Source organism: Hordeum vulgare, chromosome 3H, assembly GCF_904849725.1.
Source record: "Hordeum vulgare subsp. vulgare chromosome 3H, MorexV3_pseudomolecules_assembly, whole genome shotgun sequence".
NCBI classification, from domain to species: domain Eukaryota; kingdom Viridiplantae; phylum Streptophyta; class Magnoliopsida; order Poales; family Poaceae; genus Hordeum; species Hordeum vulgare.
In genome coordinates, this window is record NC_058520.1 from 164,884,958 (window position 1) to 164,904,868 (window position 19,911).

Genomic DNA, 19,911 nt, shown 5'->3' on the forward strand with positions numbered 1-19,911 from the left:
CACAATCCTCATCAAAAACAAAAGGAACATCCTTCTGCAAGAGGTTGGCAAGAGGCCTAGAAATCTTAGAGAAGTCTTTAATGAACCTTCTATAGAAACCAACATGACGTGGAAACTTCGTATACCTCTGATATCTGTGGGGCAAGGCATTTTCTCAATTGCATCAACCTTAGCCTTATCAAATTCAATGCCTTTCTCAGAGATTTTGTGTCCTAAGACAATGCCTTCATTAACCATGAAGTGGCACTTCTCCCAGTTCAAGACGAGGTTGGTATCTTTGCATCTCTGTAAGACTCGATCAAGGTTGCTGAGGCAATCGTCAAAGGAAGAACCGTAAACGGAGAAATCATCCATGAAAACCTCAACAATCTTTTCACAAAAGTCAGAGAATATAGCCATCATACATCTTTGAAAGGTGGGAGGTGCATTGCATAAGCCAAAAGGCATACGTCTATAAGCAAAGGTACCGAAGGGGCAGGTGAAAGTGGTTTTCTTCTAATCAGATTGTGCGACAGGTATTTGCGAGAAACCTGAATAACCGTCTAGAAAGCAGAAGTGTGTGTGTTTTGATAGCCTTTCTTGCATTTGGTTGATAAACGGCAAAGGATAATGGTCTTTCCTGGTTGTCTTGTTCAGTTTCCGGAAGTCTATCACCATCCTATAGCCAGTAATAATCCTCTGTGGGATTAGTTCATTCTTATCATTACGAACGACGGTGATACCTCCCTTCTTAGGTACGCAATGTACTGGACTTACCCAATCACTATAAGCAACATGATAAATGATTCCTGCTTCCAGAAGCTTTAATATTTCTTTTCTCACGACCTCTTTCATCCTCGGATTTAATCTCCGTTGATGATCAGCAACTGGCTTAGAATTAGGATCGGTTTTAATCTTGTGCTGACATAGAGTGGGACTAATACCCTTAAGATCATCAAGAGTATATCCAATAGCAGCACGGTGCTTCCTCAAAGTTTTTAATAACTTCTTCTCTTCATGATTCAAGAGGTGAGCACTAATAATAACATGATATATCTCCTTCTCATCAAGATAGGCATACTTAAGTGTATCTGGTAACTGTTTTAGCTCGAACACAGGATCACCCTTTGGCGGGGGAGGATCCCCAAGCAGTTCAACAGGCAGATTATTCTTAAGGATAGGATATTGTTCTAAAACAATTTTATCTATCTCATGTCTTTCATCCATATGCATATCATTTTCATGCTCAAGGAGATATTGCTCTAAAGGATCCATAGGAGGTACGGCAATAGAGGCAAGAGCAATGATTTCATCCCTACCAGACGACTCTTTTTCATGGGGTTGTCTTCCAAACTTGGAGAAGTTAAATTCATGAGACACACCCTCGAAACTAACAGTGATAGTCTGTTTAACGCAATCAATATGAGCATTGACAGTGTTGAGAAAGGGTCTACCAAATATGATGGGACAAAAGCTATCTTGTGGAGTAGCAAGGATGAGGAAATCAGTAGAATACTTCGTCTTGCCACACAGGACTTCTACGTATCTCACAATTCCCACAGGGCACATAGTGTCTCTATTAGCTAGCGTAATAGTGACATCAATGGGTTCTAACTCAACAGGTGCAATCTCATCTTTGATTTCATCATAAAGGGACCGGGGTATTGCACTAACACTAGCACCCATATCACATAAACCATGATAACAGTGGTCTCCTATCTTGACAGAAACAACGGGCAGACCAACTACAGGTCCGTATTTGTCTTTCGCGTGAGGTTTTGCAATTCTAGCGGAGTCCTCACAAAATTTGATAACATGCCCGTCTATGTCTTTGGCTAAGAGATCTTTGATAATAGCAACACTAGGTTCAACTATAATTTCCTCAGGGGGTGCAAGTGGTCTAATGTAACCCCTACGTATCACAGTTGGAGCTTTAGATTAATCCTTTTTCCTAGCAGCGTAAGGTGGTTTCTCAGCGTAGGCACAAGGAACAATAGGATCACTAAAGGCAATGACTTTCTCTTTAACTAGATTGGGTTTAACTATGTTGACTTCTACACGAGGATGATACTTAAACCACTTCTCTTTGGGAAGATCAATATGAGCAGCAAAAGATTCACATAGAGAAGCTACTATCTTAGAGTCAAGTCCATACTTAGCGCTAAAATCTCTAGAAGTGTTTGTTTCAAGAAAAGATTTAACGCAATCAAACTGGAAATTCATACATGACTCCTTACCTTCTTAAAGCTCCCAATCTTCAGAGTTACGTTTGATTCTTTCCAATAAATTCCACTTGTGGTCAATATCCTTCTTCATAAAAGAACCGGTACAAGAAGTGTCAAGCATGGTACGATCTTCATGAGAAAGCCGAGCATAAAAGTTTTGAGTGATAATTTCTCTCGAGAGCTCATGATTGGGGCATGAATATAGCGTTGATTTAAGCCTCCACCAAGCTTGAGCTATGCTTTCCCTGTCATGAGGCCAAAAGTTATAAATATAATTCCGATCACGATGTACTAAATGCATAGGATAAAACTTTTGATGAAATTCCAATTTCAACCGATTGTAGTCCCATGATCCGGTATCATCAGATAGCCTATACCATGTCAACGCCTTATCCTTCAAAGATAAAGGAAAGACTTTCTTCTTTACCTCATCCTCGGCAAACCTGCAAGCTTAAATAAACCACAAACTTCATCTACATAGATTAGATGCAAGTCTGGATGTGATGATCCATCTCCTGTAAAAGGATTAACGAGCAGTTTCTCAAGCATACCCGAAGGAATTTCATAAAAGATATTTTTAGTAGGTACCACAGGTTGAGGAGAAACTCCTCGGGCTTCCGTTCGTGGTGAAGATACCCCGAACAAATTCCTCAAAGGAACAGTTTCCATAGTGACAAGTGACAACAAATTTCAGCACAGTATATAAATGTTTCCTTACCAAATTCCACTTACCAAAGGCGCTTCACTCCCCGGCAACGGCACCAGGAAAGAGTCTTGATGACCCACAAGTATAGGGGATAAATCGTAGAACTTTCTATAAGTAAGAGTCTCGAACCCAACGAGGATCAAAAGGCTCTGATAAACGGTTTTCAGCAAGGTAATAACTGCAAGCACTGAAAGTAGCGGTAACAAGTGATGGTGTAGTGAGGTGAAACATAGCAGGTGAAAAGTAACAAGTAACAAGTAGTAGAAACGGTGCAGAAAAGTGGCCCAATCCCTTTTGTAGCAAGGGACAAGCCCGAACAAAGTCTTATAAGAGGAAAAACGCTCCCGAGGACACACGAGAATTTCTGTCATGCTAGTTTCATCATGTTCATATGATTCACGTTCGTTACTTTGATAGTTTGATATGTGGGTGGACCGGCGCTTGGCTACTGCCCTTACTTGGACAAGCATCCCACTTATGATTAACCCCTCTCGCAAGCATCCACAACTACGAAAGAAGAATTAAGACAACGTCTAACCATAGCATTAAACTAGTGGATCCAAATCAGCCCCTTATGAAGCAACGCATAGACTGGGGTTTAAGCTTCTGTCACTCTAGCAACCCATCATCTACTTACTACTCCCCAGTGCCTTCCTCTAGGCCCAAATATGGTGAAGTGTTATGTAGTCGACGTTCACATAACACCACTAGAGGAAAAACAACATACAACATATCAAAATACCAAATGAATACCAATTTCACATGACTATTATTAGCATGACTTATCCCATGTCCTCACGAACAAAAGTAACTACTCACAAAGCATAATCATAATCATGATCAGAGGTGTAATGAGTAGCATCAAGGATCTGAACATAAACTGTTCCACCAAGTAATCCAACTAGCATCAACTACAAATAGTAATCAACACTACTAGCAACCTTACAAGTACCAATCGGAGTCGCGAGATGGAGATTGGTTACAAGAGATGAACTCGGGTTTGGAGAGGAGATGGTGCTGATGAATATGTTGATGGAGATGACTCCCCTCCGACGAGAGGAGTGTTGGTGATGACGATGGCGATGATTTCCCCCTCCGGGAGAGAAGTTTCCTCGGCAGGATTGTCCTGCCGGAGCTCTAGATTGGTTCTGCTCAAGTTCCGCCTCGTGGCGGCGGAGAATCCATGAAAAAGCTCCACCTTGATTTTTTTTCCGGACGAAACCCTTCATATAGCAGAAGAGGGGGCCAGTGGGCCACCAGGGCGCCCACAAGCCCTGTAGCCGCCGCTAGGGGGGCAGGTGGCGGCTACCAGGCTTGTGGGCCCCTGACAGCTCCCCTCTGGCACTTGTTTCGCCTAGTATTTTTTATATATTGCCAAAAAATTCCACGTTAATTTTCAGGGCATTTGGAGTTGTGCAGAATAGAGGACTCAGACTTGCTCCTTTTCCAGTCCATAATTCCATCTGCCGGTATTCTCCCTCTTCAAATAAACCTTGCAAAATAAGAGAGAAAAGGCATAAGTATGGTAGCACAAAGTAATATAACAGTACATAAAGCGATAAGTATCAACATGAAAGCATGATGCAAAATGGACGTATCAGCGGTGCGTTCATAATTCTGTCAATTGCCCAACTATTGATATGTTTACCCAAGCATAGTTGTTTATCGTCTTTTGAGAGAGATACATCACTAGTGAACATTATGTGACTCCGGTCTATCACCACCATTGTTTACACCTCCATCATTTACCACTTTATTTACTTTTCCATTGCAATCACTATTACTTTTCCCGCTTGTGTTTTGATCCTTTGCAAACTACAAGGCCGGAGAGATTGACAACCTCTCTATACTCGTTGGGAGCAAAGTTATTTATTATGTGTGCAGGTCCACGTCTTCTGCTGACCAGGACATGAGACACCTACTTGTTGAGCCTAGGAGTCCTCCTGGTTCGATAAACCTTATAGTCTCTGTGTAAGGGAAAACTTGCTGCTGACTACATCTCAACCTTCCACTTGGGGTAACCAACGAGGTGCGAGAAGTATATACATCATCTCGTCATCAAGCAAAGTTTTTTGGCACCGTTGTTGGGGACTCCGCTCTTCAAGATAGGGGTGTTGCACGCTATCCTTTACCTTTGCTTTTTAGTCTTGTTAGTTTGCTTTCTAGTTTTTACTTTAGAGTCTTATACCAAAAACCACAAAAATTATTAGTTGCTTTGTTCTTGCTTGTTGCCGCTGCTATGGGTTTCACTGAAAACACCAAGTTGTGTGACTGCACTAGTCACAAGAACAATGACTTTATCTGCACTCCTATTGCTGCTCCCGCCACTAGAGCCACATCCTATGAGATTAAACCTGCTTTACTAAACCTTGTTATGAAAGATCAATGCTCCGGTGTTGGAGATGATGTTGCCTTGCACTTGAACAATTTTTGTTGAGCTCTGTGATATGCAAAAGTATAAAGAAGTAGATGGTGATATTGTTAAACTTAAGCTTTTTTCCTTTCTCCTTGAGAGGAGGAGCTAAAGTGTGGCTTCAATATTTGCCTAGGAATAGCATAGATTCTTGGGATAAATGCAAAGATGCTTTTATTCGGAAGTATTACCCGCCTACTAAGATTATCCAGTTGAGGAGTAACATTATGAATTTTAGACAATTGGATAATGAATATGTTTCTCAAGCTTGGGAACGTATGAAATCTCTTGTTAAGAATTGCCCTACACATGGTTTGACTACTTGGATGGTTATCCAAACTTTTTATGCAGGATTGAACTTTACCTCGCGTAATCTGTTAGACTCGGCCTGGGGAGGAACCTTTATGTCAACTGATACGTCTCCATCATATCTACTTTTCCAAACTCTTTTGCCCTTGTTTTGGACTCTAATTTGCATGATTTGAATGGAACTAACCCGGACTGACGCTATTTTCAGCAGAATTGCCATGGTGTTGTTTTTGTGCAAAAATAAAAGTTCTCGGAACGTCCTGAAAATTTACGGAGATTTTTTCTGGAATAAAAGAGAAATACCCGCGCAAAGATCCACCGGAGGGGGCGTGCCAGTGGGCCACAAGCCCACAGGCCGCAACCACCCCCTAGGCCGCGCCGTGCAGGCTTGTGGGGCCCACGTGGCACCACCGCCCCCAAACTCAGCTCTATATCTTCCGTCTCGCCCGGAAAAAAATTTAGAGAGAAGGTTTCATCGCGTTTTGCGATACGGAGGCGCTGCCACATCCTATTCTTCATCTGGAGGGCAGATCTGGAGTCCGTTTCGGGCTCCGTAGAGGCGAAATCGTCGCCATCGTCATCATCAACCTTTCTCCATCGACAATTCCATGATGCTCTTCATCGTTCGTGAGTAATCTCATCGTAGGCTTGCTGGACGGTGATGAGTTGGATGAGATCTATCAAGTAATCGAGTTAGTTTTTAACGGGGATTGATCCCTAGTATCCACTATGTTCTGAGATTGATGTTGCTACTACTTTGCCATGCTTAATGATTGTCAGTAGGGCCTGAGTGCCATGATTTCAGATCTGAACCTATTATGTTGTCGCCAATATATGTGTGTTTTAGATCCAATCTTGCAAGTTGTAGTCACCGACTATGTGTTATGACCCGGCAACCCCGGAGTGACAATAGCCGGAACCACTCCCGGAGATGACCATAGTATGAGGAGTTCATGTATTCACCAAGTGTTAATGCTTTGGTCTGGTACTTTATTAAAAGGAGAACCTTAATACCCCGTAGTTTCCATTAGGACCCCGCTGCCACAGGAGGGATGGACAATAGATGTCATGCAAGTTCTTTTCCCTAAGCACGTATGACTACATACGGAATACATGCCTACATTAGATTGACGAACGGGAGCAAGTTACATATCTCTCCGTGTTATAGTTGTTACATGATGAATCACATCCGTAATACTCATCCATCACCGATCCACTGCCTACGAGTCTTTTACTACTGGTCCTTGCTACGTTACTTTGTCCAGGCTTGTCCCTTGCTACAAAAGGGATTGGGCCACTTTGCTACTACTGTTGCTACTGGTGTTACTCTGCTACTACTGTTCCTTGCTACTCCACTGCTACTTGTTGCAAGACTTTTCTGGAGCTGTTGTCTAGGAAGAATAGTTCCCTGTCCACGTGCTTTTTACTGGTGCCATTGATACAGCAGTTAGGAATAGTTTTCCTTGTCAACAGATCATTTCTGCACCGTTGCTATCATACCAATTTCCTACTGATACTTTGCTTGCAGACACAATTCTTTCAGGTGTGGTTGAATCTGACACACTCAGCTGCTAATACTTGAGAATATTCTTTCGCTTCCCTTGTGTGAACCAACAAATTTGGGTTGAATACTCTACCCTCAAAAACTACTACGATCCCATACGCTTGTGAGACATCATCAACTACACTTGGTGCTGCCACAAAGCTATTGGATGATATGATGACAAATTATTCTCAATGGCACAACGAGAGAGCTCCAATAGGTAGGAAGGTACACTCTGTTGAAGATCTCCTCCCTTAATGTTAAGGTTGACATGATCATGACTCTACTTACTAAGCAAGCTCCTATTGATCCTCATGATGTTCCTTTAAATTATTTGGTTGCTCAAGAACGAGAACAAGTTGATGTTAATTTTATCTCTAGGAACAACTTTAATAACAATGCTTATAGGAGTAATTTTGGTAGCAATCCTAGATCGTTCCCATCCAACAACTATGGGAACAACAAAAATTATCCTAGCACCAAAAACTCCACTTCTGAATTAGAGAGCATGCTTAAGGATTTTATCACTTCTCAAAAAGCCTTCAACAAGAGTGTAGAAGAGAAACTAGAAAAATTAGATTCTCTCTCTTTGAAGGTGGACAACATAGCTCATGATGTAGAGATGCTTAAAATTAGAACTTCCCCCCTTGAGGAAAGGAACACCACACCCATGAATGATATTCAAGTCCAAATTAACGAGAACATAAGAATGCTAGCCAAACTTAAAGAGAGATGGGCCAGAGAAAAAGAAGAGGAAGAGAGAATTAAGAGCCTTCCTACACACACTACCATTTCTACTATACAAGTTGTTGAGGACCTCAAAACTTTCAGCACCCATCGCACTCCTAGTCCCAGTGGACCTATTAATGGTGATGCTAATACCTCAACCATAGGACAAGAAAGTCCTTTGAACTTAGAGACAACGAAAAGAATGAGCTTAGATGACATCACTACCACTTTTATTAATGGTAGTAACCTTGATTTTGACAATTGTAGTCTCTGCGAAGTTGTCACCTTTTTTGTAAAGAATGGCTAAAGACCCCCAGACTACTACACTCAATATTGCCTTCACCGAGCATATTACCAATGCTCTTATCAAAGCTAGGGAGGAGAAGCTCAAGTTAGAGACTTCTATTCCTAGAAAACTAGAAGATGGTTGGGATCCTGTGGTCAAAATTAAATTGAATAATATATTTTGCTTTGCATTGTGTGATGTTGGAGCTAGTGCCTCCTATATGCCCAAAAGAATGTATGATATGCTTGATTGGAAACCTTATGATCCATGTTCTTTTGGTGTTCGTCTTGTTGATTCTTCCGTAAAGAAACCTTTAGGGAGAATTGATGATGTTCTTATTATTGTCAATGATAACTACGTGCATGTTGATTTTCTTATTATGGACATTGAATGTGATCCTTCATGTCCAATTATTTCGGGACGTCATTTTCTCCGCACCGTTGGTGCTATCATTGATATGAAAGAGGGAATTATTAAATTCCAATTTCCTCTTAAAAAGGGAATGGAACACTTCCCTCGAAATAATATTAAGTTACCTTATGAGTCTGTTACTCGGGCAAGTTATTCTTTTGGAGTTGATAACACTTGATCTTCTTCCATTATGCCTAGCTCAAAGGCATAAAAGAAAGCGCTTGTTGGGAGGCAACCCAATTTGTTTTTACTTTATGTTTTAGTGGTAATGATGCGTGTTACTACTGTAGCAACATCACTGTATCTTTATTTTTAAGCTTTGTGCCAAGTTATAGCCTCTGATTGCAAGAAAGTTCAAAAATTGTGACATGCTGTCGAGAAACAGATTATGTCTGCCTGACGGAAAAAATCGCCAAAAATCACCAGATCATCTTTTTGATATGAATTGTTTTGACAACATGTTCTATATAATTGCCTTTCTGGCATATGTTCTGAGCTTTTTTATTTGAGTTGCAGAAGTGCCCCGAATAAATTATATACTACCCGTTGTTCTGTTTTTCACAAATTCTGCCATGTTTTGCATTTCCATTGTTTTGCAAATCCTAAGCTTACTTTTTATTTGCAAAAACCTTTTGGAAATCATGAGAAGCAGTAGCTTTTCATGAAAAATTTATTTCCAGTAGGTATTGAATTATTTTATTAAGGGTACTAACCACTCTAATCAGCTTATGATGAGTTTCGTATGAAGGGAGTTTTCAAGTATGCGATGGGAGGTAATGAAAGAAGATATAGGAGTGTCAAGAGCTCAAGTTTGGGGATACCCCCATTCACCCCAAGAAATATTCAAGGAGACTCAAGCGTCTAAGCTTGGGGATGCCCCCATGCATCCTCTTCTCTATCAACAATCATCAGTTCGTCCATCTCCATGCTATATTTTTATCACTTCATATGTTATGTACTATGCTTGGAGCGTCCCGCTATTTTGTTTTTAGTTTGTTTTAGTTTTTCTTGCTGTTCATAACAAGTCGGAACCTGGCCTACCTTGTTTGGGAGAGAGACATGTTCCATTCCACTCTAGAACACAACATAGGTTTTCATGCTTATCTTTTTGTGTGGTCTTCATCTTTTCCTAGCTACTTTCATGCTTAGCTCTTAGTTTTCATGCTTATCTTTTAAGAGCTTTTATTTAGGTTGCTTTTGGAACTCTCTTGAGTTATCATGCTTATCTTGTTTAGAGAGTTGGCTCGTTGCACTGAGTTGTGTGTCTTGCATGAGTAGGTAACTGAGGTTGCTATTTAAGTATAGTAGTAACTTCCAATAGTTTTGAGGTATGGAATTGAGTAATGTTTGGACTACTGGTGCCAAGATCTTGAGCCTATTAGTGATAGGTATCGTATTTTGGGAAATCCGTGTGTTTTTCAAAAACTAAAATTAGTTGAGAACTCTAGCTACTAAATTGATCGCTAACCTCTGGAAGGGTTGGAATATATAGAGTACCCTCACGTTACCATGAGTCGAGGATGCGCAAGGATAACCAAACCCCCAAACACTCCTCCTCGGGGTACTTGTCTCTTTATGAATTTCCTTACTAGATAGAGAGTTACCGATAATAAGTGTATGAGTTCTTCGGACTAATGTGAGTATTCGATTGTTGGCACTTCCACCATCCATATTTTTCTAGCCTCTTCGGTACCGTGCATTGCCCTTTCTCACATTGACAGTTGGTGCAAACTCTGCCGGTGCATCCAAACCCATGACATGATACGCTCTGTCATACATAAGCCTCATTATATCTTTCCTCAAAACAACCACCATACCTACCTATTAAGGCATTTCCATAGCCTTTCCGAGATACATTGCCATGCAACATCCATCATCTCATGACTTGATCTTCATGGCATACATGCTTTTTCTTGATTGTAGAGCCGCATGATAGTTCGGCCTTGCCCCAATTATTGCTACATGACACGCTAGTATCATTGCATATCCTGCTACACCGGCAGAGACATACATTTTCATACATCATGATAGTTTTCACTTGTCTTTATGTTGAGTACTTCTTATAAAGTGTGATGATCTTGTTTTTATTCATGTAAAACATAGAGTGTTGCCCTTAAGTGAGGAAAAGATCCCAAAGAGGACAAACAAAAGATCCCAAAGAGGAAAAATGAGAGAAAAAAAAAAGAAAGAGCCAAAGATGCCACAAAAAATAAAAAGAAAAAGAGAAAAAGAAAAAGAAATAAAAAGAGAGAAGGTGGCAACACTACTATTACTTTTGAAGATCCACACTCGTACTCCATTGCTATATTGGTACTACATAGAGATTATCATTCATGCATAACTATGTGGGGACCCTTACACTATAGAACTTGGTTTGCATATTCGAATGATGAGCCTCCTCAAATGAGCTCTAGGTCTTCATGAGCAAACAAGTTGGATGCACCCCCACTAGTTCCATTGGAGAGCTTACCTTAGCTCATATGTGCATCTGTTACATGGCAATCCCTACTCCTCACATCATATCTATCATTTGGCTTTCTCTCGCCTATGGTTGTACTCATTGATGTGAGCCTTTCATACCTTTTTTGTCTTCCTTCCCCATCATTATTCTATTTGCCACCCTAAGTGCCAACATATCTTACTTACGCTCATCCATTGCATGAGTGCTCAAAGTCGAAAGGGAGAGGATCATTTTGACTTGTGCCTGACTAGTGGTCTCGGCATGAGTCAAAATAAGATTCCGAAGGAGACCAAGTGTGAAATTTTAGTAGATTGTGTTCTTAATTGAAAAATATATTTTATTATCTAAACCCATCTCCCACTTCTTGCACACAAACACCATTTGGAGACATTCGAGTCACGGACAGCGAGAGCTCTTGCACCTTTATGTTCTTACATTGTTAAACTCAAAACTAGAGATAGACTCTTGCTTGTTATTATCTTGACTTGAATTGCATATCTCACTTGCTCTACTTTGAAGTTCTTATATGTGTGTTAGCATGTCACCACACAAATTATTGTGTTATCATTTATCTACTCGAGGACGAGGAGAAATTAAGCTTGGGGATGTTGATACGTCCCAAACATATCTATAATTTCTGCTTGTTCCATGATCTTTTAGGTGACATTGTTATATGTTTTGCTACACTTTTATATCATATTACACATATTTGGTCTAACCTACTAACTCAGTGCACCCAGTGCCAATTTATGTGTGCTGATGTCTATTTTGAAGGGGCTTTTCCCAATTTTCCGAAGCCCGGAAAATTCCAGGAAAAATATATAAAAAAAAGCAAAACGGAAACTTCGAGATCACCGAAGATGGGACAGAGGGGGCCAGGGGCTGCCCAGGCGACCTGCTGGCGCGGCCAGGTCCTAGGCCACGCCAGGAGGCCGCCTGGGTGGGCCCCACCTCCTCCGGTGCCCTCCTTTGGCCTATATTTAGAGTCCCGAGAGGAAACCCTCCCGCAACTTTTAGAATCACAAATTTCTCAATCGTTCCGCCGCCGCAGCGCTTCCGAGATCATGAGGGTCAGAAGACCTCTTCCCGGCACCCTGCCGGAGGGAGGATTGACCTCCTGGAGCTTCTCCACTGCCATGGATGCTTCCCGGACATGTCAGGAGTTGTCCTCCTTGGACCATGAGTCCATGACCAGTAGTTATGTGATGTCTTCTCTCCAATCTTGTGCTTAAATGATTAGTCCTTGTGAGCTGCCCTACATGATCAAGGCATCTATGCAATTCTCTTGCTATTGCTATGCTCGGTTTGTTGGGATCCGATGGATTATGAGATTATGTTCAAATTGTTATGAGTTATATATTTGATTATCCTTTTATATTATGTTCCTTAGTGATTCATGCATGTTCTCCGTTGCTATTTATTGCTATGGCCGAGTAGTAGATTGTAACTCCAAGAGGGAGCGTTATGTATGATTGTGGGTTCATGCCCCTCGATGTCTAGCTTGAGTGACAGAAACATGAGACTAGGGGATGTGATGTTGCCACCAGGGAGAAAACAACGGTGCTTGTGAGCACGGTTGCAAGGATTGTTTACCATACGCATAGTTCGTTAATGCAGTTGTCTGTTGCTTTGTGTTTACACTTTGGGTGGGGCTCGCAACTTAATACCGGAGAGATGTTTTGGATAGATATCTCAAGGTCGATGATTAGTAAGTAGATGCTGATGAATAAACGGACTACTTGTCTTGGTGTACTGCCCATTACTATTGAACATCTAACTATCAAGTAGCATAATTAGCATTGCGGTGCGTCCATAATTCTGTCAATTGCCCAACTGTGATTTGTTTACCCAAGCACAGTTGTTTATCGTCTTTTGGGAGAGAGACATCACTAGCGAACATCATGTGACTCCGGTCCATATCACCACCATTGTTTACACCACCATCATTTACAACTTTATTTACTTTTCTGTTGCAATCACTATTACTTTTCCCGCTTGTGTTTTGATCCTTTGCAAACTACTAGACGGAGAGATTGACAACCTCTCTGTACTCGTTGGAGCAAAGTTATTTGTTGTGTGTGTAGGTCCTCATCTTCTGCTGACCAGGACAGGAGACACCTACTTTTTGAGCCTTGGAGTCCTCCTGGTTCGGTAAACATTACAGCTTCCATGTAAGGGAAAACTTGTTGCTTACTACATCCCAACCTTCCACTTGGGGTAACCAACGAGGTGCAAGAAGTATAAACATCATCTCGTCATCAGGTAACTACTCACACACCATGGGAGCAGCAAGGTTTTTGTAGAGGCCCTCTGTGATCGATACCCCCTCCGGGATCGATCCCCCCTTTAACATTATGGTGTTTCCTATGACTCAATAAGAGGAAAAAGAAACTACGAAAACAAAGTCTTCAAACTTCAAAGTCCTCACGTCAATTGCTTCAAGGTCACACCAAATTCTTCACTTCAATTTCTTCACATAGATCACCAAAGTCTTCACTTGAAGAAATACATTTTAAGGGTCGTCTTCGTTAGTTAAACCAAACTCTTCATGGACTATTACACCCATGTACACTCACAAACTCATTTGTCCCTTAACCCATTTTTCTTCAATAGTCCAATACCACTAAGAGGGCGTTAGATGCACTTACACAGATTACGGCCATTCGATGACCCTTGGTGACATGTTAACATTGTCGAGGAGCGATGTTCTAATTGTCCAGGCTTCTTGTGGTGTCGCTCATTATTGCTCCTCCAACGCTGCTCTGCGACCGTATGGGACATGGATATTTTGGCGTGGCGACATTGAGGCTTGTCCCTATGTGGGAGGGTCTCCTTGGGCTTCGAACACGACGGTGTAGATGTTGGGTGACACTCTCAAGAAGGGTTTTTTCTAGGACGTGTGTTGTGAGTGCATGGAGGGTGTGGCGGTCATGGGTTGCTACTTACGAGTGATGGACCACGTATTGTGTACGAGGTGTGTGGGCCATCTAGCATGCATGCCCATAATGTTGTGGGTGTCTTTCTCTGTTGGCCATAGTCTTTGGGCCATGGTTGTGGGTTGCGGATTCTTCCTTTTGCCGGCTTTATGAGTTCTACTCGAGATTACATCTACGCATGAACCTAGCTCATGATGCCACAGTTAGGGAACGTTGCATGGGAAACAAAAAATTTCCTACGCACATGAAGACCTATCATGGTGATGTTCATCCACGAGAGGGATATCGGATCCACATAACCTTGTAGATTGCTAAGCAGGAAGCGTTAAGAAACGCGGTTGATGTAGTGGAACAGCTTCGTGATTCAAATCACCATCGCCCCACGATCTGTCCCGATCTAGCACCGAACGGACGGCACCTCCGCGTTCAGCACACGTACAGCTCGATGACGATCCCCGCCTTCTTGATCTAGCAAGAGAGATGGGGAAGTAGATAAGTTCTCCGATAGCATGATGGCATGCCGGTGATGGTGATGATCTATTCTTGTAGGGCTCTGCCCAAGCTCCAGAGAAAACCGATCTAGAGGAAGAACTACGAAGTAGAGGTTTAGGGTTGCACGTGACAAAGTTGTGTCTCAAAAGCCCTAAACCTCAAGTATATATAGGAGGATCCAAGGGGTGGGGACCCTTGCGGCGGCGGACGAAGGGAGGAGGGATCCTCCTCCAAGTCCGTTAGGAGGGAGGAGTCCCTTCCTTCCTTCCCACCTCCTCTTTTTTTCCTTTTTTTTCTTTCTCCTTTGATTTTTTTGTTGGCCGAAATAGCCCTATTGGTATGGCCTCACTAGCCCACCAATGGCTGGTGCGCCACCCATGGGCTATTATGTTCTCTCCCGGGAGGGTGGCCCACTCCTGGTAATAATCCGGAACCCATTCGTCGCTCCTGGTACACTGCTGGCAATGCCCTAAATCTTTTCGGAGGCCAAATGAAATAATCCTATATATAAATCTTGGTTTCCGGACCACTCCGGAAACCCTCGTGACGTCCGTGATCTCATCCGAGACTCCGAACAAACCTTCGGTCACCAACACCTATAACTCAACCATACCAAAACGTCACCGAACCTTAAGTGTGCACACCCTGTGGGTTCGAGAACTATGCAGACATGACCTGAGACACTCCCCGGTCAATATCCAACAGCGGGACCTGGATGTCCATATTGGATCCTACATATTCTACGAAGATCTTATCGGTTGAACCTCTGTGCCAAGGATTCATATAATCCCATATACCATTCCCTTTGTCCTTCGGTATGTTATTTGCCTGAGATTCGATCGTTAGTATCCCTATACCTATTTCAATCTCGTTACCGGCAAGTCTCTTTACTCGTGCCGTAATACAAGATCCCGTGACTAACACTTTAGTCACATTGCTTGTAAGGCTTGTATGTGATGTTGTATTACCGAGTGGGCCCCGAGATACCTCTCCCTCACACGGAGTGACAAATCCCAGTCTTGATCCATGCTAACTCAACGGACACCTTCGGAGATACCTGTAGAGCACCTTTATAGTCACTCAGTAACGTTGCGACGTTTGATACACACAAGGTATTCCTCTGGTGTCAGTGAGTTACATGATCTCATGGTCATAGGAATGAATACTTGACACGCAGAAAACAATAGCAACAAAATGACACGATCACATGCTATGTTTATAGTTTGGGTCTTGTCCATTACATCATTCTCCCAATGATGTGATCCACTCATCAAGTGAGGACACTTGCATATGGTCAAAAAACCTTAACCATGCTTGATCAACTGGCTAGTCAACTAGAGGCTTACTAAGGACATAATTTTGTCTATATATCCACACATGCATTTATGTTTTCATTCAATACAAGTATAGCATGGATAATAAACGATTATCTCAAAACAGGAAATATAATAATAACTATTTTATCATTACCTCTAGGGCATATTTACAACAGTCTCCCACTTGCACTAGAGTCAATAATGTAGTCTCACTTCGCTATGTGATTTACATTGGAATGAATCTAACACCCATACAGTTCTGGTGTTGATCATGCTTCGCTCGTGGAAGAGGTTTAGTCAGCGGATCTGCAATATTCAGATCCGTGTCCACTTTGCAAATATTTCATCCTCTCCGTCGACATAGTCGCGGGTGAGGTTGAAGCATCGTTTGATGTGTCTGGTCTTCTTGTGAAACCTTGGTTCCTTGGGTAGAGCAATGGCACGAGTGTTGTCACAAAACAGAGTTATTGGATTTCGTGCACTCGGCACAACTCCAAGATCCGTCATGACCAGCTTCATCGAGACACCCTCCTTAGCCGCCTCCGAGGCAGCCATGTACTCCGCTTCACATGTATAATCTGCTACGACGCTTTGCTTGGAACTGCACCGGCTTACCGCACCCCCATTAAGAATAAATACGTATCCGATTTGAGACTTAGAGTCATGCCGATTAGTGTCAAATCTTGCATCGATGTAACCCTTTACGACGAGCTATTCGTCACCTCCATAAACGAGAAACATTTCCTTAGTCCTTTTCAGGTACTTCAGAATATTCTTGACCGCTGTCCAGTGTTCCACTCCTGGATCACTTTGAAACCTGCCTGCCATACTTATGGCCAGGCTGCCGTCCGGTCTTGTGCACAGCATTGCATACATGATAGACCCTATGGATGAAGCATAGGGGACTGATGGGGTCATAGTCCTAGGGTAGGGTCATAGGCCTGCCCTACACGTCCTACCCAAGGGCTACCCCACACAAGGGACAGGACCTTAAGTATGCCCCGACTGAATTAAGGTGCCCCCATCATCCAGTCGGTAGCAGGCCCGGAATCATCCAGTCGGAGACTAACATTCGGAGAACACCGGTCCTACCGACTGGATACACTCGGTGCGCCGTAACCTCTCTGGAGGGAAACTTTTGTACGTTTCCGGGTGCATTTACTAGCATTTAGAGCATACGTTACCTGTAACGTATGCATTCAATCGCCACTACTCCACCCTTGAATCCGAACCGTTGTGGAGGGCAGCGCACTCTATATAAGCCGCCCTCCCCCACTGGTAAAAGGGTTAGCAAATCTTTGTACTCCATATCACACTCGGTAACAAGCTCCGAGAGCACTGAGACGTAGGGCTGTTACCTCCACCGCAGAGGGGCCCGAACTCATACAACCTCGCCGTAGCTAGGACTCTGCCCATCTCATTCGTACCCTACACATCTACTGTCAGGCTTATACCCACGACAGTTGGCGCCCACCGTGGGGAAGGCGTCTAAGCGACTTCCGGCGAGTTTGCGACTACTTCCTTTCGTCATGTCGTCCGGTGGAGGTTCGAGCATGGGTCACCAGATCCTTTTCGGCGCTTTCTCCTTCGTCGTCGACGATTCGGTGTGGCTTCGGGAGGCACCTCTCGACGTCGAGGCGCTTCCCCGTCGCGGGGCCACACTCTTCCGTGTCGGCGCTCGCGGCGTTCTTCTTCTCCAACAATCGGCTCCATTGCCGGCTTGCACCTTCGTCATGCGCCGCAGCAAACGATCTCGTAGTCCGCGTCTACAACGTTGGGTGCAACATGCCCGAGCGCATCAGTCCGCGTCCTCTCAAGTGGCGGTTCTGGAGTCTGTTGTGGTTGCCCCGCGTCCCCAGTGCTCGGGCTCGGTTCCGACTGAGCTCCCTTCCGAGTACATGGGCCTCGGGCCTCCAGCAGAAGTTCACATGGCCAACACCCATGAAGATCCCCATCAGGCTGGCCGGAACGAGCGCGAAGCCGGTGAAGCATCCGGTGCATGCCGTCCGCCTCGCCGTTCTGCCAGTCGGCACACCTGGCAGAGCAACGTAGAGTTGTTCCGCACACCTCTCCTCAACTTGGCTGAGGCAGCCAAGATCACCGATTCCCTCCAGCCGACTGATTCAGAGGCAGGAAGAGGAATCGAGCAGATCCGTGCTCTGTTGCACACGGCGCAGCAGCAGAATTCGGCAGTCTCCCAGTCGCACAATCGGATCCACAATAGTTCCGCCCATGCAAACACACATCGGTCGGTTCACAGCCCCGGCTCCTATCAGCACCACAGGGGAGGCAGTCGTTCCATGGTCCGTGAAGATCATCGCCGTTCGCGCACCCCTCCGCGGGGTGGACCCTATGGGTCCCGACATCATGATGATCGGCGTTCAGTCAGCGACACTTACGACCCGAGACCCAACGCAAGAGGGCGAATCGCCCAGCGAAGAGTCGACAGGGGTCGAGCCCACCGCGATGGCCACGATCTGGATCGTCCAAGTGGCGGCAGGACCATCGTGTCCGGCCCCGAGTGTTTTAGTCGAGCCATCCGCTCGGCTGACATCCCGCCCAACTTCCGATTGGCAGCGGGAATCGGTAAATTTATGGGGGAATCCAAGCCTGAAACATGGCTAGACGATTACCGAGTGGCAGTCCAGATCGGAGGAGGGGACGACTATGTCGCTATGAAGCACCTCCCTCTGATGCTCGATGGCTCGGCGCGAGCTTGGCTGAACCAGTTAGCCCCCTCAAGAATTTACAGTTGGGCAGATCTTGCCCGAGTGTTCATCAGGACCTTCGAAGGCACGTGCAAACGCCCTGCAGGCCTTGTGGAGCTTCAGCATTGTGTCCAGAAGCCGAATGAGCCCTTGCGCGACTTCATCCAGCGATGGACGACTCTTTATCACACGGTGGAGAGTGTCACCGAGCATCAAGCAGTCTGCGCATTCAAGGCAGGCGTACGGTACAGAGAGTTGTACCTAAAGTTCGGCCGGACAGGCGACATCTCCATGAGCAAGATGATGGAGATAGCTGCTCGTTATGCAAATGGCGAGGAAGAAGACCGCATCCGGAGCGGCAAACACAAGACAGTCGGCGATACCAACGGAGGTAACACTCGGAAGCAGAAACAGAAGGTTCCACCCACACCGCAAGCAGAAGCTGCAGCTGTAACCAGCGCCAAGTTCAAGGGCAAAGGGAAAGCGCAGTTTACCCCCAAGAAGAAGCCGTTCAATAATCCCATCCTGGATCAGCCTTGTCCAATACACACGAAGATGGACGAAGAAGGCAATCCCATATACGCAAAGCATACCACTCGGCAGTGTCGTCTCCTGATCCAGGGGTTCAGTGAAGGACAACCGAGTGAGAAGAATCTTGAACAAGATGAGGAGGATAAGGAGGATCCGTTCCCCCAAGTCCATGCAACCCTCCTGATTTTTGCTGACGTCGAAAGCAAGAGTCGACTAAAGCTAGTGAACAGAGAGGTCAACATGGCCGTTCCGACTGCTCCCAAGTTCCTTAGATGGTCTCAGACTGCGATCACCTTCGATCAGTCGGACCTCCAACGCATGTCCCCACTCCAGGAAGACAGGCTCTGGTCGTCGACCCGGTAGTGGAAGGAGTCCGACTGTGCAAAGTCCTCATGGACGGCGGTAGCGGACTGAACATCATGTACGCCGACACCCTCAAGGGAATGGGCATTCCGATGTCCAGACTCAGCAAGAGCAATATGCAGTTCCACGGAGTCGTCCCCTGACGGAAGGCCAAGTCACTCGGCCAGATCGCGTTGGACGTCACTTTCGGCTTTGACAAAAACTTTCGCAAGGGGAAGCTCACATTCAAGGTGGTGGATTTCCAGAGCGCTTACCATGCAATTCTGGGCCGCCCGGCGTACGTGAGTTTCATGGCACGCCCGTGCTATGTGTACTTGAAGTTGAAGATGCCAGGTCCAAAAGGCATTATCATCATCACCAGCAACCGTCAGTGAGCTGAGGAGTGTCTGCAAGAGGGATCAAGGATCGCCGACCAGCAGATGGCTGTACTTGAGCTCGAAGAGTACAAGAAGACAGTTGACCCTGCCGACCTGATGCGCTCGAAGAAACCAACTTCTGAGTCC